Here is a 27132-nt window from a genome sequence, read left to right as displayed (position 1 = left end):
TGTAGAGAGAATCTCGCTGTTTAAGAAACACTTTGGGAAGTAAATTTTGCCCCCCTCACCTGATCGCAGCAATGGGGGTTGACCACTAACCAAAAGGGATCCCATGCCCACATTGGGGTCACACTGCTGCCTCAAGCCATGGACCAATTGGAAGATGGCCAAAGTATCATAGGTATTACAAACCCTGCGTCAGACAGTCCTTTTTGATCCTGAGCAAACTGAGTGGCATTTTGGCACTGCTTTACTCTGTCTGTGGGCCTCAGACATGGCATGTCCTCCAGCACAGGGAGCACTGCCAAGAACAGGATGCCACCACCTCCTGAGCCAGGTCACCTGATCATCATGGAAATCTGAAAGCACTGGGGTGGTGGTCGGTGTGTGGCGGGCATATGTGTGCGCAGTGCTGTGGTGCAGCAGGCTCAGCCACTGCCTGCAACACCAGCATCCCATTTGAGTGCTGGGTTGAGTCCCAGCTGCTGCACTTCCAGCCCAGCAGCCTGCCACTGTACCTGGGAGGGCAGCAGAACATGGCTCAAGGACTTGGACCTTTGGAAGACTCTGATGAAGTTCCAGGGCCCTGTCTGTAAGTGACTATGCCAGCTGTGGTGGCCATTTCACGGTGAAATCAGCAGATGGAAGCTTGCTTTTTTTCTCACTTCCCAACTCGACCTTTCACACAAAATACATTTGTAACGGAAAGCAAAAGCACTTTGGGAGGTAAGGCTGAGGTCGTCCAGGTACACAGCAGTACACAGCCTTCTGGCCTTTTCCCTTCTGCAGCACCTGTTCCAAGCACTCTTGCTCCTAAAGACCAACCAGCCATGGGAGGCAGAGGAAGCAAGCCTGCAAAGTACATCATCCCATCATCCAGGATATGGACACTGTACCCCCGATACTCCACAGGAGGAAGCCATGAACATCTCTCCCCCATCTTCCCCAGTGGGGGTAGCAATGGACACATCACCACCATATTTCCCTGAACTGAGAGATACAGACAAATTATCCTCCTATGCTCCCCGAACAAGTGAAGCCATGACACCACACCACCCTATGATCCAACACGTGAGGAGGTCATGGGCACCACACTCCCCTACTCTCTCCCTCAGGAGGAGCCCATGGACACCACACCACCCTATGCTCTCCCACATGAGGTGCCAATGGACGCCACACCCCATATGCTTCCCCATGGAAGGAAGCTCTGGACTCCGTACTACCCTGTGCTCCTGCACTGGAGGTGGCCAGGGACACCACACCCCCATACACTCCTCCACGGGGCATGAGAAAAGCAAAAATCACCACTCTATGAGCCCAGAATAGGGACAGTCAAGTCCCTATGCTCCCCACAGAAGGATGCCATGGACACTTCACCCTGCTCTGTTCCATCACGGACAACAGAAATGTCAACTGCACCTCCTGCCCTCTGTCTCCCTCCTGCTGTTCCCAGGGGCAGTTTTGTGACTGTTCTTCCCACCTTTCCTTGCATCTTCATACCCAGTTTCTCAGCACCTATGGATATAGATCCTCCCGCGTGACCCTTCCTCCCTCCCCTCCAGGACAAGCACAACTCTGCCCCTGGCCAGCTCCTTTCATGGCCTCCAACTGGCTCCCCACAAGATAACATTCACTTATTTAATATTAAACACCATATTCTTTCTTTTTCTTTCGTGTCTGTGCTCTCTAGGTCCAGTGGGAGAAATGCTGGCTTGTGTGAGTGCTGACAGGAGGTCAGATCCTAGGGGAAAATGTTCCTATGGTGCAAGTAACAGGGGCTGGAGACCAGAGTGAGTCAATGGCCATAATGACTGCCTCCTGAGCAGAAAAGCTGTGGCTGAGGTGCTGGCACTGTGGTGTAGTGGGTGAAGCCATGGCCTGCAGTGCTGGCAAGCTTATGGGCCAGGTTGAAGCCCAGCTGCTCCACATCTGATCCAGCTCTCTGCTATGGCCTGGGAAAGCAGTAAAAGATGGCCCAAGTCCATAGGCCCCTGCACCCATGTGGGAGAGTGGGAAGAAGCTCCTGGCTCCTGACTTTGGATCAATGCAGCACTGGCCATTCCGGCCAATTGGAGAGTGAACCAGCAAATATATGACTTCTCTCTCTCGCTCTCTCGCTATCTCTATCTCTATCTCTATCTCTATCTCTATCTCTATCTCTATCTCTATCTCTATCTCTATCTCTCTGCCTCTCCTTTCTCCCTGTGGAATCAGGCATTCATGTAAATAAAATCTTTAAGAAAAAAAAGAAAATCTGTGGCTGAACTTTAGGAATGGGGCCCAAGATCTAGTGAGCTCAGGACAGGAAGAGACAGGAAGTTTCAACCTTGCTGTGGCAGCAGCCACTTCTCACTTCCTCTCTGAGCTGTGGTCGGCTGGATCACACCTTGCACACACCAGCAATCTACACTCCACACATGCACACTTTATCTTTTAGGGAAATCTCCTACACTGACATCTCAAGCAGAGAGCATGCACCCAGCATCAACACTCACAGGCTAGGAAGAATAGAGGAAGAAAACACATCACTCCACAATAACCAAGGACAACAGTAATTCTAGGATGTCACTTATTCCTGGGTGATCTGATTGCCAACATGGGGGGAAGTCCTCACTCCATCTCTTCCATTCTGATCTGGAAAGGGGAAGGGAAGAGACTATTTTCATGAGAAACAAGCTAAGTTACAGTCCCATTTTTTAAAGAAGGATTGATTGTACATGTGAGCTAAAAGATGTAAAAGTGTATCAAAAGTCACTCCCAACCACACCACAAGACAAAACTTAACACCTGAATTCACCAACTCATCTTGTATCCCACAGAAAAGTGAGGTCACTGGCAAAACACACCTCCAGAAATTGCCTTGATTGGCAGAGGCAGAGAATCCCAGCTTAACTGAGCACAGCCCTATGCTGGAGCTCAAACGTAGGTAGGAAACACAGACTGTAATAGGGCAATTCCTGGGGGCACAGTGTTGACACACTTCAGAGGTTAAAGCTCCAGGAACAGGGCTATCTTTTCTAAAATAAGAGCTAATGAAGATTTTAAAGACTTATTTTCATTTTACTTGTAGAGAGAGCAGCACAAAGAGAAGGAGATAGCCAGACACAGATCTTCCTTCCTATGGCCCACGTCCCACACACCGGCAAAACCCTGTTGCTACCACCTCGAATGCTATCTTCCTCCTTCTTGCTCTCTCTCACACAAATCAAACCCCCAACTGAGCTGCATCACCTGGAAATCTCTAGGAAATACCTATTCCCACATACATGCCAGTACAGGTGCATCCCTAAATAGCTGGCATGGACTCCTCAGGATGTCAATCTCATCAAACCCAAGTCGCATCTGAAGTACCTGTTGAGGCAGAACTGGTTTGCCATCTGCTTGGGACACCCCCATTCCATATGGAGTTCCTGAGACAGAGTCCCACTGTTGCTTCTGATCCAGCTTCCTGCACACTTGTATCCTAGGGGGCCCCAGTGATGACCCCAGTGCTTGGGTTCCTGACACTCATGTGAGAGCACAGGATGGAGTTTCTGGCTTCAGTCAGGCCCAGCCCCACCTCTGTATTTGGGAAGTGAAGCAGCAGTCAGAAGTTCTTCATATTTCTCTCTCTCTCTCTCTCTCTCTCTCTCTCTCTCTCTGTCTCTCTTTTTCTGTGCATGTGTTTTTGTGTACATTTTTAAAGAAACAAACCACCACCCCTGAGCTTCTCATCTCCTCCTCCTTTTGGGAGGATTCTGACCATGACAGTTTTCAGAAGGAAAATGTGTAATGTCATATATTCTGCATTACTCAGCAAATATGGAGCCAGGGTTATGTGAATGGCTTAGTGGTCAAGTCTGGATTTAACCCCTGCTCTGAATACTTATGCCAGCTTCCTGCCTATGCAACCCTGGAAAGCAGCAGTGATGGCCCAAGTAGCTGGGGTCCTGCCACCCCAGGGGAAATCTGGATTGAGTTCCCAGGCCCTCACTTGTGTTCCCTGTCCACAGCAGGCATTTAAGTGTCATTCGGGGATGAAGCAGTAGATGGGAGCTCTGTGCCTCCATCTCTTTCTCTGTCACTCATATCAAATTAAAGCAAGGCAAAAGCTTCAATGAACTCCAAGTAGTACCCATTCACATTATATAAAGTGCAGTTTTTCCCCTCTAATCATTCCAACCATGGAGGGTTACCATTGACCAAATAGGCTCACATGCCAATGTCAGGGACATGCTCCTGCCTCCTGCCCTGGAATATTGGTCGATGGCCAAATTATCACAGGACCTTAACAGCCCGCTATGGTTTCATCAGCCCTCAACCAGGAGATTCAATCTAACTCTCAAATCCCTGATTGCCAACCTGGCACTTCTCACCTTCACCTGTGCATCTCAGAACACCCACGCTTGTGGTCCAGTCCAGGTAACACAGCTAAGAATGGGACTCAGCAACTACCTGAGCCAGGGAACCAAAACCCCTAGGAAATCCAAACCGCTGAGGTGCGAAGTAGGTATGTGGAGTTCTGGTGCCATGGGTTAAGCTGCTCCTTGTGATAGGAGCTTCCACTGGGTTGCATCCAGGCTGCTCCAATTATAATACAACTCCTGCTAACAAACCTGGGAAGGCAGCAGAAGATGGCTCAACGACTGGGGCTTCTGCCTCCCAGGTGGAAGACTCAGAGGCCTAGGCTCCTGGCTTCAGCCTGTCCCAGTGCAAGCTGTTCCAGTCTCACACCTCTCTCCCTAGCTCTGCTTTTGAAACAAAAAAGGCACTGGGTGTGAGGCTGAGTCAACCAGGAACTCAGCAGTGCACAGCCTTTTCCCTCATCTCCATGCCTTCTGAGGAACTGTCCATGAGACACCTGTACTGTTCAGTACCAACCAGTCATGATCTGAAGACTGAGATCAAGACATCTGCATTGGTCATGGAAGGCACTGGAGAAAGGCAGAGTGGGAGAGGCCATGTCGCAGCCCCCTGGGCCAGGGACCCCTCTCCTGCCCCTCCCAGCTCCATCTAACTCTCCACCTCCTTGTTACTGCTGAAGGCCTTGCACAGGACACAGCTGCTTAGGTCCTTCACTGCACCCTTAGGCCCCACTGCTGCTCTCACCCCCAGTAACTTCAGCCTCTGCATTCCAAGTTAGCCTGGGACCATGGCATCTTTACATGGGATCCATGTCCCCTGTCATTGTCTGAGGGAGGCCACAGCCCTCTAGCACCTCCAAACACACACTTCAGTATCTTCCTCACTTGAACTCTCTGGCCATCAAGGAGTTTTCACACTAGTAAGCAGAGAACTCTTTTTCAAACTCAAATTGGTTCTTGCCACTCCCCTACTCAAAGTGCTCTATTGACTCTCATTTATAGCGAGAACTCTGCAAGCAACATTAAAACATCCAAAATTACCCCAAATTATTGTCCTGGACAACGTTATTTTCCAGTACACAATTAAGTCTGTCAAAACAAGCCAGAGTTTGCTTTGACCATGAGCTTGCCCATGGTGGTAAGTACAATGGTCCCAAGCCCAAATGTCAAAACTATCAAGGCAACATTTAACTTTGTTGATACGTGAAGTGGCTGACAACTTCCCTTAGATAAAAGACAGACTAACCCAACAGCATTACAGGAGAGCTGGGTCATGAGGGAAGTTCTGACACACTCCTGGGAATCCAGAAATGCACAGGTGCGCCCTTCTCTGATGAGAGAGGCTCACGGTGCTGGACTTCTCACACACATAATGACTAAAGCCAAACATCCAGTTCCTCCTGGGGTACTAGAATCTACCCATGTGCTGGGAAGATGGCACCAATGAACACCTTGAGCAATCAGGCTCTTATGAGCTTGTCTGGCAGACATCTCACTCATGTTGTGCCACCTTGTTGTGAGCCCAGGGGGGCCTCCAAAGGAATCACTGACCCTGGGAGTGTACAGGATCAGGATCTCCCAACATAAGCAGAAAATCAAGGGAAAAAAGCAGCCAGTTGACACTATCTCTGAGGAAGTACAGACATGGATCTCACTAGTTCCTGGGCACTCAGCTTTTACAATATACTCAAAGAAATTCAGGAAAGTATGCAAACAGAGTTCTGGAATTCAAAATCAGAACAATTGAAAGGCTCACCAGAGGGGCCAGTATTAGTTTTCTAGTCACCATACCTCTTTATTGCAATCTGTGTGGCATTAAAACTGGAAGCTGGACCATGGTTCTGGAGGGCAGAGCCTGAGGTCAGGAGCCTCCTGCCCTCTGCTCTATCTGCATGCTCCAGGCTAGGACCCTTCATGGTCTCTTCCTAGCTTCTGGCAGTTGCTGCAGTCCTTGGCTTGCTTGCTTTGCAGTGCATGCTTCCACTCTCTGCCTGGGTCATCCCAGAACAGCCTTCTTCCTTCCTTGTCTAAGAGGCCACATTTCTCTGCCAATGGAAGGACAATGGCATTTAGATCAGGACCCACTCTAATACAGGATGATGTATCTTCACTGATTCTACCTGTGAATACCTTTTTTTCCAAAAAAAAATGCATACACATACCCTGAGGGCTAGGACTTGAACATAGAGGACATAACTCTACCTATAATAGGCCTTTGAGGAGGCAAAAGCATCAGTGAACTTGTGGATTAGTCCCTTCAGATGACCCAGTCTAATGAATAGTTAGCCAATAAATAGAGTTCCAGAGACCTGTGGAACACTACTAAGAATACCACATAGTCACTGAGTCCCACTGAGAGATGATAGAGAGAATAGGATGGCAAGACTACATAAATTATATCCTAAGCTTCCCCCAGTGTTTTTAAAACCTGCAACCACAATATGCAAATGTTGGGTATTAGCCCTAGTCATTAAGCTAATGCTTAGGACATCCATGTCCCACATAGGAATTCTTGCATTTGATCCCCTACCTCTGTCTCTAGTTCCCGCCCATGTGCATCCTGGGAGACAGTGGTGATGGCTCAAGAAGTTGGGTGCTTTCCAGCCACATGGAAGACGTGGATCAAGTTCTCAGTTCCCAGCTTTGGCTCCTGTAGTTGTAGCAAGCATTTTAGAAGTGAACCAGCAGAGGACATCTCTTTGATTCTGTCTATGCAATTAAAAAATAACCAGGAAGTTCCATGTACCCTGGCATTATAATTTCATATCATAATAAGCTGAAGGCCAAAGAGAGACTCACAAGAGTGAAACACTATGTATAAAGGACCTGAGAGATCAACACTAGGATGCCTGCAAATTGTTCAGAAAAGTGCTGCCAGTGAGGTCGCAAAATTGGGAACTTCAAACACTGCTTCAGCTAATCCCCCCAGAAGTGTGACACTTTCTCAGAAAGTTAAACACAGGGCTGCTGTGTGGTCCAGATATTCTGCTCAGGGATATCTAAGCAGGAAAAAAAATCTTTCCTTCATGTAACAATCTGAAGCAAATGTTCATAGTGGCAGTATTCACAGCAGCAACAAAAGTGGAAGTGGCCCACTTTCACATGTGGAAATGTTGAAGGGCCTGTGTATTAGGATGACTGTGAGGTTAAAAATAAGTTAATTCAAAGCCTGAAAAAATTGGCTGCTATGTCATAAGAGCCATTGACATAAGTATTCACTTCCCAAGTATCCAGTAGAGTTAAGGAGACCTGAGTGCTAGTGTCCTCAGAGGAGGGTCCTCACAGGTGACAAATCAGAAAATAGGGCTTTCTCTTCCACACTGGCATGGGACTGATTCTTCACAGCTCACGAACAAAACCTATGGTCTTGAGATGTAGTGTAGGCAGAATAGCGGCTGTGTCTTCTGATGGTTTCAAGGCACTGAAATAAATGAGATTAAATGACTTCCCCAGATTTACTTCACTGATGATTCGTGAATCTTAAGGTGAATGTACAGCTGGATTCCCTAAGCATGGAGATCCCTGAACCCTGAGACCACAGATGCTACCCTGGCCATGGAACCAAGGACTGTCCTCCCACACTTTCCAAAAATCTCCTGGGGGGTTGCAAGACACAGCTGATGTCCTTGAAGATGTACATGACCCCAAATCCCAACTAACCTCATGGCTCAATATTTCAATCCCTGACCAAAATGCAAATACTTCCCTGACATGCAGCCCCGCTGAAGAATCAGGGGGTCCACACAGTGTCCATCCCACCACGGCACATGGCTCAACCTACCACTCTGCATTGAGGCATCGCTGTGGTCAGGGACCACCTGGAGTGACCAGTACACTGCTCAGTTCCCAACAGTCAGAAGCCAGGACATTCCAAACCAACTGCCCATGTGACAGGCAACAGAACTTGGTGAGGAGCAGTGAGGAGGCATCAACTTGGATGGGGGCCTGCAGGGCTGCTGCTCAGCTGCTTCAGTGATATCCACAAGCCTCTGGGTCTCAGAGTGAGGGCTGGACTTGGGTTCACATCTAATCATGGTTGGCACAAGGTCTAGAATGGGGGAGGGGTCATGGACACTGCCTACCCCTCCAGGATATGACCAGGCCATCTCTGGGACCTCAAGGGAATCAGCCCTCACTCACAATACAGTCCTATAGCTTTTGTCCAGAAGATCCCCAGGATTGTTCACTTAGGTTTTGGCAGAGTTCCCAGCCAAAGGTGAAGGGTGAGAGTTTAGCTGTCTATCCAAGCACCCCATGTGACTCCACATCCCTAAGGGAGTTCCCCATGCAAACTCTGTCCTCACTTCTGCCCTTGACCAGAGAGCTCAGCTGCTTTGATCCCATTCACTCAGCCTGCCAAGTTCCTCTGTCAGGTCGGGGTCAGCACCTGTCCGTGGTCCTGCACTGATGGGTAGGACATAAGGGAAGGGCCCCAGGATCTTTCTGCAGGGGTGCAGGTCTCTCTGATCACCACCCTGAGTTCACTGTGCCACCCTGAGGTGCGGCCTTTGATTCAGGTGCTCATGACCTCTGCGCAGGCCTCACTGGCAGAACAAACTCACCACCATCCCTGCAGCTCAGTGAACACTTCCAGCAAAGTGCAACCACTAAGTCCCCACCAAGACAAGTAACAGGGTCACCAGGAAAGACCATGACAGGGAGAAGCAACAGGGCTGTGGAGCATCAAGAGTATGTTGGGGGTGAAGCAATGGCCACCCAGAGCAGAGCAGCACACGGCCTCCTCCTTTAACCCTGTGCCAGCTGTAGGAATTATTCATTTGACTGCTGCCCTTCCAGTGTCCAGCAACAAGGAAAGCAGAGGACACAGAAGAGGAAACAGGAGACACCAGCAGGGCCACTGCCCAGGGTGCAGAAGAACCACCCATGGATATTGGGGCAGGTGCTGTAGCGCAGTAGATTAATCCTCCATCTGCAGTGCCAGCATCCTATATGGGTGCCAGTTTCAGTACCAGATGCTCCTCTTCCAGTCCAGCTCTCTGCTATGGCCTGGAAAAGCAGTAGAAGGTGGCACAAGACCTTGGGCCCTTACACCCACATGAGAGACCTAGAAGAAGCTCCTGGCTCCTGGCTTTAAATGGGCTCAGCATTGGCCATTGCAGCCATCAGGGCAGTGAACCAGAAGATGGAAGACTTTTCTCTTTGTCTGTCCCTCTCAAATAAATAAATAGAAAGAAAAATCTTTTTTAAAAAGCCCATGGGTATTTCTTTCCATGCCAGCCTCTCCTCTTGGGGCTTACAGCTGTCTCCGGGGGACCATTTTGCCTGCATTCCTGCCTTTCCCTGCACCTCTGGACCAGATTATCTAAGCCCTAGGGATGTGGACCCTCATAGCTGCTGCTGTCCTACCGCCCAGGCAGTGTCTGACGAGGGACACATGGCCATGGATGCAGGACCCCCTTGCCAACCTGCTTCCTGCCTTTCTCTGGCCTCCAGACCTGATTCCTTAGTCTCTTCATCTGGAGACCCTCCCGTCTGTCTGATCCTCTCCTCCGCCCTCCAACCTGTGGCACACCTCTTACTCAGGAGAACCCCTCGTCTTGTGGCCTCCAGCTGTCTGAACATTGAAATTAGATGGCAGTGTTCAATACAAAAGCCTCCCTGTCTCTTGTGCTCATGTGTCTGCTCTGCAGATCCTGTGTCAGAAAGCATTGGACTGTGTGACAGCTACCAGGGAAGGACTAATCCTATTGGAAAGTTTCCATCATGTGGGCCAGGGGGGCTGTGGAGCCCAACACACTGGTGTCCACAAGGACTGACACCTGAGCAGGAAGCCTGTGGCTGAACTGAAGGGATGGGAGCCCAGGATTCTCTCCTGGCTGAAAAGAGTGGCTGCTTCTCCTTAACCAATTACAGGATGGGGGCCTCTCAGCTGCCATGCCCTGCCTGTGGTCCTTGTGGGACAGAACAGAGTCTTTCCTCCTGGCCCCACTCTCTGGCCCACCCACTAGAGCTGTCTTGCAGGAAGGTTGTAAAGCCCTCACCTGTCTGCACCGCTGGCTGCTTCCTTGAAAGAATGCTGTGGCTCAAATGTCCTCCCAAAATACCTGTGCTGGAAACTTAGCCCCCAGTGCAATGGCATTGGAAGGAGGGACCTTTTAAAAAAAAGGCTTATTTCTCTGGAAGGCCAGAAACAGAGAGAGAGATTTTCCATCTACTGGTTCATTCAGCAAATGACTTCAACCATCATGGTTGGGCCAAGCCAAAGCCTTGAGTTAGGAATTCCAGCTGGGTCTCCCACATAGTGGAAATGGGGCAAGCATTTGGGCCAAATTCTGCTGCTTGCCAGGTGCAAAAACATCAGCCTTGCCTGGTACCACCAAAGCCTGACCGTACTCAATCATTTGAGCATACTTTACTCCACAGTGCCCCCTGCCAGACAGCAGGGACCTAGTAGGTTCAGCCTGTAACATGTCCATGTGCCAGCCTGTAACATGTCCTTGGCTGGCGGGCTCCCTGTCTTCCCCCACCACTGGGGCAACTCTAGTGTTCTCATTATGCATTTAAAAGATTTTTAACGTTATTTATTTTGTGGTGACAGCATCATGGCACTATGGTTTAGGCTGTCAACAATGACACTGGCATCTCATGCTGGAGTAATGCTTTGAGTCCTGGCTCCTCCACTGCATATCTGACTTCCTCCTAATGTGCCTGCAAAGGCTGAAGGCACCCCAAGTGCGTGGGTCCTTGTACCACATGTGGGAAATCATGATGGAGTTCCACACATGGCTGCTGTGGCCTTCTAGGAAGTGAACCAGTGGATGGAAGATCTCTCTGTGTCTCCCTCTCTGTCACTCTGCCTTTCAATAATGAATACATCTTCAAAGTCTTTAAATTTCTGGAGAGGCTGAGACACAGATGGTACTCCCATTTTTTGGTTTATTCCCAAAATTCTTGCAACCAACTGGGATGAACAAGGTAGGGACTGAATCTGGGAGCTGGAAATGCAACGAAGGATTCCCATGTGGCTGTGGCTGGCAGGAATTGACTTACTCAGGCCATCACTGGTGCCTTCTAGAGTCTGCATTAGCAGGAAGCTGGAATCAGGAGCTAAAGACAGGAAGAACTGAACCTAGGTACAATGAGGTAGGTTTCTTTTTTTTGTAAATATGCGTTGTATTTATTTGAAAGACAGAGTCACAGAGAGAGAGAGACAGAGAGAGAGGTCTTCCATCCACTGGTTCACTCCCCAGATGGCTGCCATGGCCAGAGCTGTGCCAATCCAAAGCCAGGGGCCAGGAGCTTCTTCTGGGTCTCCTATGTGGGTGCAGGGGCCCACGAACTTGGGCCATCTTCTACTGCTATCCCAGGCCATAGCAGAGAACTGGATCAAAAGAGGAGCAGCCTGGACTAGAACCGGTACCCATATGGGATGCTGGCCCATCAGGCCAGGGCTTTAACCTGCTGCACCACAGCACCGGTCCCGATGTGTGGGTCTCTTAATGAGCATCTTAATCACTAGGCTGAATGTCCTTCTAGTGATTCTTACTATTTTTTGATCATCAGCTTTGCCAATAACAATGTGCACTGGAAACACAGCAAATTTGTTGCCACACAAATTAACAAGATGCTTTTCTTGTATAACATTCTATCAATGTAGGCAGAAACTGAAAATCACAGGTTTCATTTTTTAAAATAAGTTGGTGCATGCCACTGAGATCTGGTACCAGACAGGGATGCCCACTCTCACCACTGCTATTCAACATAGTTCTAGATGTTTTAGACAGAGCCATCAGGCAAGAAAAAGAAATTAAAGGGATACAAATTGGGAAGGAAGAAGTCAAACTATGCCTCTTTGAAGATGATATGATTCTTTACTTAGAGGATCCAAAGAACTCTACTAAGAGACTATTGGAACTCATAGAGGAGTTTGGCAAAGTAGCAGGATATAAAATCAATGCACAAAAATCAACAGCCTTTGTATACACAGGCAATGCCACAGTTGAGAAAGAAATTCTGAGATGAATCCCATTCACAATAGCTACAAAAACAATCAAATACCTTGGAATAAACTTAACCAAGGACGTTAAAGATCTCTACGATGAGAATTACAAAATCTTAAAGAAAGAAATAGAAGAGGGTACCAAAAAATGGAAAAATCTTCCATAGCCATGGACTGGAATAATCAACATCATTAAAATGTCCATTCTCCCAAAAGCAATTTATAGATTCAATGCAATCCCAATCAAGATACCAAAGACATTCTTCTCAGATCTGGAAAAAATGATACTGAAATTCATATGGAGATGCAGGAGACCTCGAATGGCTAAAGCAATCTTGTACAACAAAAACAAAGCCGGAGGCATCACAATACCAGATTTCAGGACATACTACAGGGCAGTTGTAATCAAAAAAGCATGGTACTGGTACAGAAACAGATGGATAGACCAATGGAACAGAATTGAAACACCAGAAATCAACCCAAACATCTACAGCCAACTTATATTTGATCAAGGATCTAAAACCATTTCCTGGAGAAAGGACAGTCTATTCAATAAATGGTGCTGGGAGAACTGGATTTCCACGTGCAGAAGCATGAAGAAAGACCCCTACCTTACACCATACACAAAAATCCACTCAACATGGATTAAAGTCCTAAATCGACAACCTGACACCATCAAATTATTGGAGAACATTGGAGAAACCCTGCAAGATATTGGCAAGGCAAAGAATTTCTGGAAAAGACCCAGGAGGCACAGGCAGTCAAAGCCAAAATTAACATGTGGGATTGCATCAAGTTGAGAAGTTTCTGTACTGCAAAAGAAACAGTCAGGAGAGTGAAGAGGCAACCGACAGAATGGGAAAAAATATTTGCAAACTATGCAACAGATAAAGGGTTGATAACCAGAATCTACAAAGAGATCAAGAAACTCCACAACAACAAAACAAGCAACCCACTTAGGAGATGGGCCAAGGACCTCAATAGACATTTTGCAAAGGAGGAAATCCAAATGGCCAACAGGCACATGAAAAAATGTTCATGATCACTAGCCATCAGGGAAATGCAAATCAAAACCACAATGAGGTTTCACCTCACCCCGGTGAGAATGGCTCACATTCAGAAATCCACCACCAAGAGATGCTGGTGAGGATGTGGGGAAAAAGGGGCACTAACCCACTGTTGGTGAGAGTGCAAACTGATTATGCCACTATGGAAGTCAGTCTGGAGATTCCTCAGAAACCTGAATATAACCCTACCATTCATCCCAGCCATCCCATTCCTTGGAATTTACCCAAAGGAAATTAAATTTTCAAAGAAAAAAGCGGTCTGCACCTTAATGTTTATTGCAGCTCAATTCACAATAGCTATGACCTGGAATCAACCTAAATGCCCATCAACGGTAAACTGGATAAAGAAATTATGGGACATGTACTCTATAGAATACTATACAGCAGTCAAAAACAGTGAAATCCGGTCACTTGTAACAAAATGGAGGAATCTGGAAAACACTATGCTGAGTGAAATAAGCCTGTCCCAAAGGGACAGATATCTTATGTTCTCCCTGATTGGTGACAACTAACCGAGCACCAAAAAGGAAACCTGTTAAGGTGAAATGGACACAATGAGAAACAGTGACTTGATCAGCCCTTTCCCTGACTGTTGATGAACAACTTAATACATTATCCCTCTTAGTATTTTTTTGTCTGTTCTACCTTATACTATTGTTTTAATTCTGTAATCATTACACAGTTATTCTTAAGTGTTGAAACTTAACTGAAAAGTGATCCCTGTTAAGTATAACAGTGGGAATAAGAGAGGGAAGAGATGTACAATTTGGGACATACTCAAGCTGACTTGCCCCAAACGGTAGAGTTAGAAACATACCAAGGGGTTCCAATTCAACCCCATCAAGGTTGCATGTACCAATGCCATCCCACTAGTCCATTTGATCAATTTCTGTTCACAGTTGATCAGAATGATAGGACTAAGAACCAAAGGGATCACATAAACAAGACTAGTGTCTGAAAATACTAACCAATAGAACAAAAAGGAAAGAATGAACCAACATGGGAAGCGGGATACAATGCAGACTCATAGAATGATGATGTCCTAAACAGCTCTCTGGCCCCAGAATCAGCCCTTAAGGCATTTGGATCCAGCTGAAAAGCCCATGAGAGTATTTCAGGCATGGAAAGCCAAGACACTCTGGCAAAAAAAGGACCTAAATGAAAGATCTCTGCAAGTGAGATCCCAGTAGAAAGAACGGGTCATCAAAGATGGAGGTACCTTCCTCTGAAGAAAGGAGAGAACTTCCACTTTGACTATGACCTTGTCTAAATATGATAAGAGTCGGTGAACTCAAAAGGATTCCATAGCTATGGCAACTCATGACAAGAGCTGTGGGGAGCAGGGTCCATCTCCCACAACATGGCGGGGCGCCCGGGAGACAAGTAAGTACTGAGACTGTGGACTGAAACTAACTCTATGCATCTGATCTCCCACCATATGGCACTGAGAGGGAGCAAACAAATCTTACACAGCTGCTTTGTCAATTAGCTGATTCCTGACACAACCTCTAATTGGAGGAAAGTGGCGTGCTCAGTACGTGGGCAGCGGAGCATGGATTGGTGGGAGAGGACTATAAAAGGGGGAGAGAGACAACATGCGCGGCCCCCTGAGAGTTGGTCGGAGAGCTCATTGTTGCCGCTCCTCCACGAAAGCGGGTGAGCGGTGGGGATGCCGCTCCTCCGCAGAGGCAGGGGAGTGGCAGCAAATCCGGGAAGGACAGGGGAAAGAAAACAGTGTCTGGTGTTCTTCCTCCGTGAAAGTGGGGGAGCGACAAAGAGCCTAGGGTGATTACTGATGCCATAAACAAGCGTGTCAATTTGCTAAGTCAACAACAGGAGTCACTGTGCACTTACTCCACATGTAGGATCTCTGTCCCTAATGTGATGTAAATTGTGATTTCATGCTATAACTAGTACTCAAACAGAATTTTTCACTTTTCCCAGGCCCTCACTTGTGTTCCCTGTCCACAGCATGCATTTAGGTGTCACTCGGGGATGAAGCAGTAGATGGGAGCTCTGTGCCACCATCTCTCTCTCTGTCACTCATATCAAATTAAAGCAAGGCAAAAGCTTCAAAAACTCCAACTAGTACCCATTCACATTATATAAAGTGCAGTTTTTCCCCTCTAATCATTCCAACCATGGAGGGTTACCACTGAACAAATAGGCTCACATGCCAATGTCAGGGACATGCTCCTGCCTCCTGCCCTGGAATATTGGTTGATGGCCAAATTATCACAGGACATTAATGGCCCACTATGGTTTCATCAGTTCTGAACCAAGAGATTCAATCTAACTCTCAAAACCAGCTGATGGAAGAACTCTCTGTCTCTCCCCCTCTCTTTCCACCACCCTGCAACTCTTTCAAATAAATCAATAAACTTAATCAAAAAAAAAGTTAGTGTGGGTCATAGGAGAGTGTGAGGGATGGTCAGGTAGCTAGGTGCCTGACACCCATGTGGGAGATCTGGATTAAGCTCTGATCTGAGCTACTAACTGGACACAGCCCAGTTGAAAATATAATAAGTCAATCTACACAGAATACACTCTCATGACTAATCAGATCCCAGAGCAAGTATGGGAGCACCTCAAGATTACTCTGTGTATATTTTTTTCTGGCTCCTGCATGGCTGAATACTTCCTTAAAAAACTTTATTTACTTTTTTTAAAGGAATACAAGTTTCAAATATACAACTTTAGGAACATAGTTATTCTTACCACCTAATTCCAATCCTACCACCAACACTCCCACGTTTCCCGTTCCTCCCACTCCACTTCCCAATCCCATTCCCCATTAAGATTCATTTTCAATTAACTTTGTACATAGAAGACCAATACTCTGCTAAGTAAAAGATTTCAACAATTTGCATGTACACACACAAACACACAGACACAAACTATTGAAGAAGTAGTTTTACAGTTAACTCTCATAATTCAACTCATTGAGGACAGCAGACCTGCATGAGAGTTAGTGTACAGTGTTTCCTGTTGTTAATTTAACAATTAGCACTCTCATGTAATGATGTCAGTGACCACCTGAAGCTGTTGACATGAGTTATGGCTGAATACCTTATAATTTTCTTAAATAACTGACAAGTGACACTGAAATTTTTCATCTCAAAAGTCACACAGTTTTATTGTACCTCACCCTTTAGCAAACAACTCATGGGACACTTCAACAAAAAAAAATTCTCTAATTACTGACGTTAACAGGAGCCACTTAAATGGAAAGGAAACAGACATCATACAGCATTTGCTATAAACCACAGCAAAAACTGAGATGCATGCAGATCCCTCCACACCACCTATTCCTGGAAAAGATTTATACTCCACTGAAGACATGGGATTATAGGGGGAAAAAGTGTTTTTCTAGACAACTTGCTGACTCCTTGAGACAATGGAATGCACGTGGGGAACTGTGACATTAACTTGATCCTTACACCAAGGACGATGGTAAGAAAGGGGGCAGCTCACACACATCACAGCCTCACAGAGACTTTCCCCCTGTCACTCAGCCATGCAACAGGCCCCACGCCACGGGTTAGGCTAACACTATCAACACATTCTCTTTCATTCCAAGAGCTCCATACTCCACAGTTGTAAATGTTTCTAGGAAGAAAGAGAACAAGAAATGCAGGGAGATGCACTGCTTCCAGGCTCCGGTCCCACAGAAGGTCATCCCCTCCAAGCCCATCCCAGAGACATCGCATGATGTACCCAGAGGCAAAGAACTTCTGGGACACAACGGGCTTGAATGACTCATCCAGGGTTGTTCAACTTCCCACCCCTGGGACGCTGACACATTTTCAGTGACCTCCACATCACAGGTCCAGGGCAAGTTCCCTGTGTCACCCACCAAAGTTCTCAGTGCTCTGCCCTGGAGGTGTCACCTCCACAGTCCACAGGGCCCCATGGCCACTATGCACATACTTTAAATATGATTATCCATTTTGCCTATGCTTTGTAAATGTACATAAAGAATGGATTTTAAGTTTTCTATTTATGTTATTTGTTTTAAACCAGGGTGATGACAGAGAGAGAGAGAGGAAACAGACAGAGACAGGGTGAGAGATAATTCCCACAGTTAAGGGGTATGGAGTGAGAGGGGAGAGAGAGATCTATCTTAAACCCACTGGTTCACTCCCTAGATGGCAACAATGGCCAGGACTGTGCTAGGTTGAAATCGGGATCCAGGAGTTCATCCATGTCCCTGATGTGGGTGGCAGAGGCCCTAGCACTTGGGCCATCTTCCACTGCTTTTCCCAGGCCATAAGCAGGGAGCTGGATTGGAAGTGGAGCGGCTGGGAGGGCATAAACCAACCCCCATATGGGATTCTGGCATTGCAGGTGGTGGCTTCCCCTGCTGTGCCACAAAGCCAGCCCCAGCTTTGCACTATTTTTAAATATGAGATTCCCTTTTGCCTATACTTTAGAAACGTCAACAATGAAACTAAAATAAATTCAAAATTTAAATTATTTGTTTTAAAGGCAGAGTGACAAGAGTGAGAGAGATTTCTCTTCAGCTGGTTCACTCCCTAAAAGCTCACCTCAGGAAGAGATGGGGCAGAGTGATTCCAGGACCCAGGAACTGAATCCAGGTCTTCCACAAGGGTGTCAGGGACCCTGGCAGTTGCGCCATGACCTGCAGCCTCCCAGCAGTCACAGTAGCTGGAAGCTGGAATCAAAAGCAGAGTCAGGAATCAAATCCAGGCACTATGATACAGGACGTGGGTGTCCCAAGTGGCAGTGCAACTACTGTCCCAAACACCAGCCCTGAGGAGACTTCACAATGCAGCAAGTGGTGTGCATATTCATGAATCCTGAGACCTTAGAGAATTAGTCATCCCCAAAGACAGCCAATCCTTATTCCTGATGGATACTCTCAGGTGTAAGACAACTCTGTGCCAAAACGTGCAAGAACAGAGCAACAAGGAATGTTATGCACAAAACACCACACACCAACACTCACATGTCACCCATGGATACACCGATATCTGTGTCTTTTACTATGTCACTCTAAAATATCACTGTGGCACCACACTACTGTATCAACATCTTCCACACTGTACTCCACCAACTACTGTATATCACTATCACAATATGTCAGTATAGGGCTATATTGGCCATATCTGTTTATCACCATATCTGCCACCATACATTTGATTTCACTATATATCACTCTGTCTCTATGTATCACTGTCACTGTGTATCACCGTATCTGTCCTTATGTATCACTATATCACTACACATCACTATATCTGCCACTATGCATCACCATATCTGCCCTATGTATTACTGTATCTCTCACTATATATCACTATACACCTATATTTGTCACTGTACATCACCATCTGTCACTAAATATTGCTCTGACACTCTATACCACTCTACCTGTCTCTGTATGTCACTATTGTATGTCACTGTATATTGACATATCACCAGATATGACTGTATCTCTTGGTGTATCTCTGGGTCACTGTATTACCGTCACTGGCATCACTTGACCACTGCTATCACTAAATCCATCACTATGCACCTCTTGGGACACATCACAGTGCACTGCACAAGTGTACTATACATCTCTGATTTTATTGATTTGGGTCTTTTCACTTCTTTTTTTAGTTAGTTGGGCCAATGGGGTGTCAATTTTGTTTATTTTTTCAGAAAACCAGCTCTTCGCTTGGCTGATTTTTTGTAATTTTTTTTGGATTCAATCCTGTTAATTTCTTCTCTGATTTTAATTATTTCTCTTCTCCTACTAGGTTTGGGTCTGGTTTGCTGCAAATTTTCTAGGTCCTTGAGATGCGCTGAAAGCTCATTTATTTGGTACCTTTCTGTTGTATTGGAATCTAAGTCTCCCTTTAAGTCCCTTAACATATCTTTTAAATAGACCGGTGCCCTGTAATTAGGTGCATATACATTTATAATAGTTACATCTTCCTGTTGAATTGAACCCTTAATCATTATATAGTGCCCCTCTTTGTCTCTCTTAACAGTTTTTGTATTAAAGTTTATTTTGTCTGATATTAATATGGCTACACCTGCTTTTTTTTGGTTTCTGGTGGCATCGAATATCTTTTTCCAACCTTTCACTTTCAGTCTGCATGCATCTTTGTTAGAGAGATGTGTTTCTTGTAGGCAACAAATAGTTGGGTTGTGTTCCTTAAGCCAATCAGCCAGTCTGTGTCTTTTAACTGGACAGTTCAGGCCATTCACGTTTAATGTGACTATTGATACATAGTGACTTTGCCCTGCCATTTTTCCCAGAGATATTTTCGAGTGTATGCTTTCAGCTTCCCATGCTCTTTTACTGGTAGGTGTTCTTCCTTTCCCTTCTTTCATATTGATGGCCGTGTTTCTGTGTTTCTGAGTGTAGCACATCTTTAAGTATCTTTTGCAGGGCCGGACGAGTGGCCACAAAGTCTTTCAATTTCTGTTTGCTATGAAAGGTCTTTATTTCACCTTCATTCACAAATGAGAGCTTAGAAGGATATAATATTCTGGGCTGGAAATTTTTCTCTCTCAGCACCTGTGCTATGTCTCGCCATTCCCTCCTAGCCTGTAGTGTTTCTGATGAGAAGTCTGCTGTGAGTCTGATTGGAGATCCTCTGAGAGTAATCTGACATTTCTCTCTTGCACATTTTAGGATCTTTGCTTTATGTTTCACTGTGGTGAGTTTAATTACAACGTGTCGTGGTGAGGATCTCTTTTGGTCATGTTTACTGGGGGTTCTATGAGCTTCCTGTACTAGGATGTCTCTGTCCTTCTCCAAACCTGGAAAGTTCCCTGCTAGTATCTCACTAAAAAGGCCTTCTAATCCTTTCTCTCTCTCCATGCCTTCAGGAACTCCTAGAACCCGAATGTTGGTTTTTTTTAATAGTATCCTGTAGATTCCCAACAATATTTTTTAGATTTCTAATTTCCTCTTCTTTTCTTTGGTTTGACTGTATCCTTTCCCGTTCTCTGTCTTCTAAGTCCGATATTCTCTCTCCTGCTTCACCCATTCTGTTTTTAAGGCTCTCTAATGTGTTTGTCATTTGATCTATTGAGCTCTTCATTTCATTTTGATTTCTCTTCACTATCACACTTTCCTGCTCTACTAGTTTCTGCGTTTCATTTTGATTCTTCCTTAAAATTTCATTTTCACGAGAGAGATTTTCAATCCTGTCCAATAAGGATTTCTGTAGTTCAAGGATTTGCTTTTGAAAACTTCTAAATGTTCTTATCATAAATTTTTTGAAATCCATATCTTGCATTTCTTCTATCTCATCATCTTCATAATCTTGGCTTGGGGTGTTTTGTTTTTTGGAAGCATCATAATGTCATCATTGATCTTGTTCCGTCGATTTCTGTGTTTATTGCTTGGCATGGTTAATTCTGTTTCCCTCACTGTGAGGTTTTTTTTATTATTATTATACTATGTCCGTGTTAAGTGGACTGCCTGCTGTTGGAGGAGCCTTGGAGGCTTGAGATGGGTGTGGCCTGAGAGCTCTGCTTGGTTCTTCAAGGTTACAGGTGTGCAAAGGTGACACCCTCAGGTTATGCGTGGTAAATCTCTCTTTATTTATTTATTCATTTATTTATTTTATTTTATTTTATTTTATTTTATTTTATTTTTTGTTCAGGAGGTAAGTAATACTGCAAGGCTTCGCTTCCAGCGCCAATGTGTGGACTCAGAGCCCTTAGCATCCCTCCTCTCCCCGCTGGTGTCTTTGTCACATAGACTCCCCTTCCCACACTGGCACTCAGACTCTGCGGCTCCCACAGTTCAGCTTCCGCGTGGTGGACGACCCTGCTCTCCCAGTAGGTCCTTTGGGTCACAGCGAATAGCTCCGAAAGAGTTTCCTCTGCAATTTTTTCCTGATCCTTTGTCTGAGGCTACTGTAACTCCGCTTTTATTAAACTAAATTTACCCGGACTATCGTTGCGCGCCCTCACTATTCCGCTATCTTGCCTCCAACCAAAATGCCCATCAATGGTAGACTGGATAAAGAAATTATGGGATATGTACTCTTTAGAATACTATACCGCAGTAAGAAACAATGAAATCCAGTCATTTGCAACAAAATGGAGGAAACTGGAACACATCATGCTGAGTGAAATAAGCCAGTCCCAAAGGGACACATACCATATGTTCTCCCTGATTGGTGACAACTGACTGAACACCAAAAAGGAAACCTGTTGAAGTGAAATGGACACTATGAGAAATGGTGACTTGATCAGCATAGCCCTGACTGTTAATGAACAACTTAATACATTATCCCTCTTAGTAGTTTTTTTGTCTGCTCTACTTAATATGACTGGTTTAATTCTGTAATTAATACACAGTTATTCTTAAGTGTTGAAAATTAACTGAAATGTGATCCCTGTTAAACATAATAGTGGGAATAAGAGAGGGAAGAGAGGTATAATTTGGGACATGCTCAAGCTGACTTGCCCCAAATGGTAGAGTTAGAAACATACCAGGGGACTCCAATTCAATCCCATCAAGGTGGCATGTGCCAATGCCATCTCACCAGTCCAAGTGATCAATTTCAGTTCACAATTGATCATAATGAAAGGACTAAGAGTCAAAGGGATCACATAAACAAGTCTAGTACCTCCTAATACTAACCGATAGAATAAATAAAAGGGAGAGCGATCCAACATGGGAAGCGAGATACTCAGCAGACTCATAGAATGACGGATGTCCTAAACAGCACTGTGGCCTCAGAATCAGCCCTAAAGGCATTCCGATCTGGCTGAAAAGCCCATGAGAGCATTTCAGGCATGGAAAGCCAAGACACTATGGCAAAAAAAAAAAACCTAAATGAAAGATCTCTGTGAGTGAGATCCCAGTGGAAAGAACAGGTCTTCAAAGAAGGAGGTACCTTTCTCTGAAGGGAGGAGAGAACCTCCACTTTGACTATGACCTTGTCTAAACAAGATAAGAGTCGGAGAACTCAAGGGGTTTCCATAGCCTTGGAAACTCATGACTGGAGCATGGGGAGATTACTGATGCCATAAACAGGAGTGTCAATTTGTAAAGTCAACAACAGGAGTCACTGTGCACTCGCTCCTCATGTAGGATCTCTGTCCTTAATGTGCTGTACATTGAGACTTAATGCTATAACGAGTACTCAAACAGTATATTTCACTTTGTGTTTCTATGGGGGTGCAAACTGTTGAAATCTTTACTTAATGTATACTAAACTGATCTTCTGTAAAAAAAAAAAAAAAGAAGAAGAAATTATCAATTCCCAACTTGACTCTCACTGGGATTAAACATGACAATAGGTCTGATCTGATTTCATCATCATTCAAAAAATCATCTATTATTTTTCACTTTATGTTTCTGTGTGGGAGCAAATTGTTGAAATCTTTACTTAATGTATGCTAAACTGATCTTCTGTATATAAAGAGAATCGAAAATGAATCTTGATGTGAATGGAAGGGGAGAGGGAGTGGGAGGGGGGAGGGTTGCGGGTGGGAGGGACGTTATGGGGGGTAAGCCATTGTAATCCATAAGCTGTACTTGGAAATTAATATTCATTAAATAAAAGTTAAAAATAAAAACAAGTGTACTATACAGACATTATAAAACATAGAGACAGTGGGTAGTGTCCCACATACATGTGGACAACATTCCCCCAGGAGGACACAGGTGATGACATTTTCTAATCAGGTCACAAAGAACCAAGAGACTCAAGAAAATACTATTCATCCACAGATGATTATTGCATCCTGCAAACTCCCCCTATATCTGCCTGAGTCAGCCCCACTCACAGGATCAGGTGTCTGAGTTGAACCTATGGAAGTCATTACTGAGAACCTCCGGGTCACCTCCAAAGCAAAGCCACTCTGAAGGAGTCTGCTTGCCAGGCCTTGTGACCAGGCTTTGCCCCAGGCCCCACCTGAGACAGAGGGTGAACCCAGCAAACCCACTTGTGAGAGCATGAACTGGGTCTACCCCCATGCCATGCTCTCCCTAGTGCCCACTCTGGCCAGGCTGAGTGATGAGATGGGAAATGCAGGCAAGTATGAGTTAGGGGTGGAGAAAGAGGCCAGGGCCACCCCTCCTCTGATGTAGAGCTTCCCCCACTGAGCCCTGGACTCTGCTAATTCCCAGAGTTCAACCCTGTACTGTTGACTCCCCAAGTCATCCTTGATCCCTACACACCCTCCCAGCATCACCTGGCCTCCTCTCTATCACTCTCTCCACATTTCTAGCACACCGTGACAGCCCCAGTCTGAGCCACACCCAGGAACCACCACAACTACACATTGTCTCTTTTGTCCACCATCCTGCACAAGTGAGGAAATAAAGCACACAGGGGCTTTCCCTCGCTTGTCCAAAGTCCCACAGTCCAAGCCTGAAGAGCAGTCACCAGAGATTTCTCTTTGCCACCTTAGACTTATCTTCCATTACCTGTGACATACATGGTCGTAATAATAATATCAACCTCAGAGAGAGTTTGAAATACTTAAATCCATTCGTGTTTCTTAAAAAAAAATACTTCTCAAAACACACGACTAAATCAAAACCCATAGGAAAGGGGCTGGTGCTGTGGCATAGCCGGTAAAGTGCCACTGCCTGCAGTACCAGCATCCCATATGCATGCTGGTTCAAGTCCTGGCTGCTCCAATTCTGATCCAGCCCTCTGCTATAGCTTGAGAGAGCAGTGGAAGAAGACCCAAGTTTTGGGGCTTCTGCAACAAACAACGTGGGAGACCCAGAAAAATCACCAGGATCCTGGCTCATGGTCTTTGCTTTGCATTGGTGTAGCTCCGGCCATGGCAGCCAACTGGGGAGTGAACCAGTGCCTGGAAGACTCTCTCTCTCTCTCTCTCTTCATCTTCCTCTCCCTCTCTCTCTCCCTCTCTCTCCCTCTCTCAACCTTCCTCTCTCTCACCCTCTCACCCTTTCTCTCTATTTCTCTCTCTCCCTCTCTCTCTCTGTCTCTTTCTGTCTCTCCTTCTCCCTCCATGTAACTCTTTCAAACAAACAAATACATCTTTTAGAAAAACCAAAGGAAAACACACATGAGGTGTGTGCAGGGAGACAGAGTTGAGGAGAGAGGGAGACAGACCTCAGATGGCTGTCTTCAGCCCAGTGAGAGTGCACCAAATCTGCACTCAGTCATACAAACACTTGTCCACTGTCTGCTAGGATCAACAGCAACCTGTGAGTTCTGAAGCCCATCCTTGGGGAGTGGGACCCCTACAAATGTTTACTTCCTTAGGTGCTCTTCCTGAGCCCTAGGACACCTATTGGAATTCTCTATACAAGAGAGTTACTCTTCTATCATAACTTAATAACTCTTTGTTACACTGTCCTAATCAAACTATTTTCTGGCTTCCTAGATGGCCCAAACTGAGTGATTATTTTCTCTTCATGCTCATTTTATTTGTATTTCTTGTACAAAAGTTATTAATAGCTGATGGTGCTTTCGCATAAAAAGTAAAGCCTCCACATGGTAGGGTCTGCATCACATATGGTTTGAGTCCTGGCTGCTGCACTTCTGATCCAGTTTCCTGTGAATGGCCTGGGAAAAGCAGCAGAAGACAGCTCAGGTACTTGGGCCCCTGCACCCACATGGCAGACCAGGATGAAGCTCCTGGCTCTGGACTTCAGCCTGGCCAAACCCCAGCCATTGCAGCCATCTAGGGGTGAACTAGAGGATGGAAAGTCTCTTTCCTTCTCTCTCTGTATCTCTGCCTTTCAAATAATTAACATCTGTAAGAAAAGTGTTACTAATATCCACTCTGAAGGAATTCAGGAAATGAATTACCACTTGCTTTACCAAAACAATTTAGAATCATGGTTCCACAAAGTTGGATCATCATCAGGTTTGCTCAGCAATTACGATGTACCAGGTCTAAAATGAGGGAGAACACGTCCAACCATCATTTCTCTCTTATGGATCACCTCAGTCCTATGGCTGATCAGTGATTAGCAGGAATAAGGTTTTTGTTGGCTCAAATGATCCATTATTTAAATGGGAAACAATTCACATGCAACAGTAACATAGTTGAACTTCCTGTTATCCCTCCAACCAGCTGACTCCTTTCCTGTTGCCAGCCATCATTTATACACAGTAAGGGCTGCTCCATGTCTGTCCAGTCACAGCTCCTTCCCCTGGATGACTACATATGAACTGTACACTCTCCTGGGACACATCAGGGCTAATGGCAGAGAGAAAAAACTGAGATGCATCCATGGGGAACGGGAACCTGCAGGGATCAGCCCAATGCATTCAAAGGGGCAAGGAATGACACTGGGACAGGCTCATGCTCAATATCAACTTCTGTGCTTCCTTGAGGAATGTCAGGTTGATCATTTCTATTCTCCACTAAGTACAGTCATCACTAACTCCAGAGATTACAAACCAGTCATGATAGGGAACATGGACATGACTGAAATGTGGACACACTTGGCCCTCCCCTGGGGTTCTCTCCATGGCTGGCAAACTCAGCTGTGCACAGGGAACACAGCGGCCAAAGAACCATGGACCTGCCAGGCTGACAGGCCAGCCTGTCATGGAGATAAAGGGAGGGTCTTCCTGACCGGGGCTGCAGTCAACATAAAACTGATGGGGAATAGGAATGTTATAACCATTTGTTTTGTTCCTCTCCCTTCACTGACAAAGCTGTCCTCGGTCTCTGCAGTAGTGAAGGGAAAACCTTGGAAATTACTCTATTTCTGCTTAAACAAATTAGAAACAATGGCATTCTCCAAGGAAGAGGAGGAAAGTCTCCAGCGATCTTTCCTTAAACAATCTCACCTCACAGGTATTCTTGTCGGTGGATCTGGACCACGGCACGAGGGTAAACACCACTGAGAAGAACATGGAAGAGCGGCACTTGCAAATGTCAGGAGAACTGTGCACATCAGAGAGCTGCAGGGGACAAATAGTCTGCAGATGAATCAGCACAAGATGTGAGATCCCTCTGACTGCACATACACAGGCCACGCCCTAGAGGAGGAAAGACTGTGGAACTGAGCTCCCACGCAACCAAGCAATTGACTTCCAGGTGACCTCTGAGGGTACAAGGTCTCAGTGGACACAGCTCCATGAAAATGAGTTGAAAACTGCACAAAGGTGCACCACTGTAGGACATGAGCCAAAACACCAAGATCAGTTAGATGTGCGCTATGTGGTTTGCTTCACAGAGCAACAGAGAAGGAAAATGAGCAACCTCCTGAGAGTTTTTAGTCTCCCACACTGTCCAGAATGCCACGGAGCAGTACACAACAAAACATAGAGATGACTAGGACAGTCTGATCAGCTCTCAAAGAAAAAGACCACTGATTGGCACTGAACCTGTCCTCATAGAGGAATGACTAGGGACAGCATCTCCTCTAACCATTTCCAAAGAAGGAAAGGCAAATGCTCTTGAAATTGATGGAAGAATGTGTTCCGAGCAGACGAAGAATTACATGAAAAACACAAGCTGGAAATGTCAGGCCTGAACGTACAACATACCTATCAAACTGCAATGGATGGGATGGCGCCATGGCTCAACAGGCTAATCCTCCACTTTGCGGTGCTGGCACACCGGGTTCTAGTCGCAGTCGGGGTGCCTGATTCTGTCCCAGTTGCCGCTCTTCCAGGCCAGCTCTCTTCTATGGCCCGGAAGTGCAGTGTAGGATGGCCCAGGTCCTTGGGCCCTGCACCCAATGGGAGACTAGGAGAAGCACCTAGCTCCTGGATTTGGATCACCACGATGCGTAGGGCGCCAGCCATGGCAGCCATTGGAGGGTGAACCAAGGGCAAATGGAAGACCTTTC

At 45.9% G+C, this 27132-nt stretch overlaps 1 protein-coding gene and 1 long non-coding RNA gene across 5 annotated transcripts in view; one reads left to right on the top strand and one right to left on the bottom strand.

Annotated features, from left to right (window-relative positions):
- IGLL1 (immunoglobulin lambda like polypeptide 1) overlaps window positions 1-27132 on the top strand; it is a 257330-nt gene that overhangs the window by 84114 nt on the left and 146084 nt on the right. The gene's annotated exons all lie outside the window — the stretch shown is intronic.
- Window positions 1-27132, bottom strand: part of LOC149119906 (uncharacterized) — a 75453-nt gene that overhangs the window by 16445 nt on the left and 31876 nt on the right. Inside the window, exon 3 of one of the 4 annotated variants that reach the window (XR_016227376.1) lies at window positions 17909-18036. The exons of the other annotated variants lie outside the window; for them this stretch is intronic. This is a non-coding gene — a long non-coding RNA (uncharacterized LOC149119906). The remainder of the gene's footprint in view (window positions 1-17908; window positions 18037-27132) is intronic. 4 annotated transcript variants of the gene reach the window in all.

This window comes from Oryctolagus cuniculus, chromosome 21 (assembly GCF_051225735.1).
Source record: "Oryctolagus cuniculus isolate XC-2025 breed Fujian yellow rabbit chromosome 21, ASM5122573v1, whole genome shotgun sequence".
Classification (NCBI taxonomy): Eukaryota; Metazoa; Chordata; class Mammalia; order Lagomorpha; family Leporidae; genus Oryctolagus; species Oryctolagus cuniculus.
The sequence above is the reverse complement of the archived record's forward strand: the minus strand, read 5'-3'. Positions and strand labels throughout refer to the sequence as shown.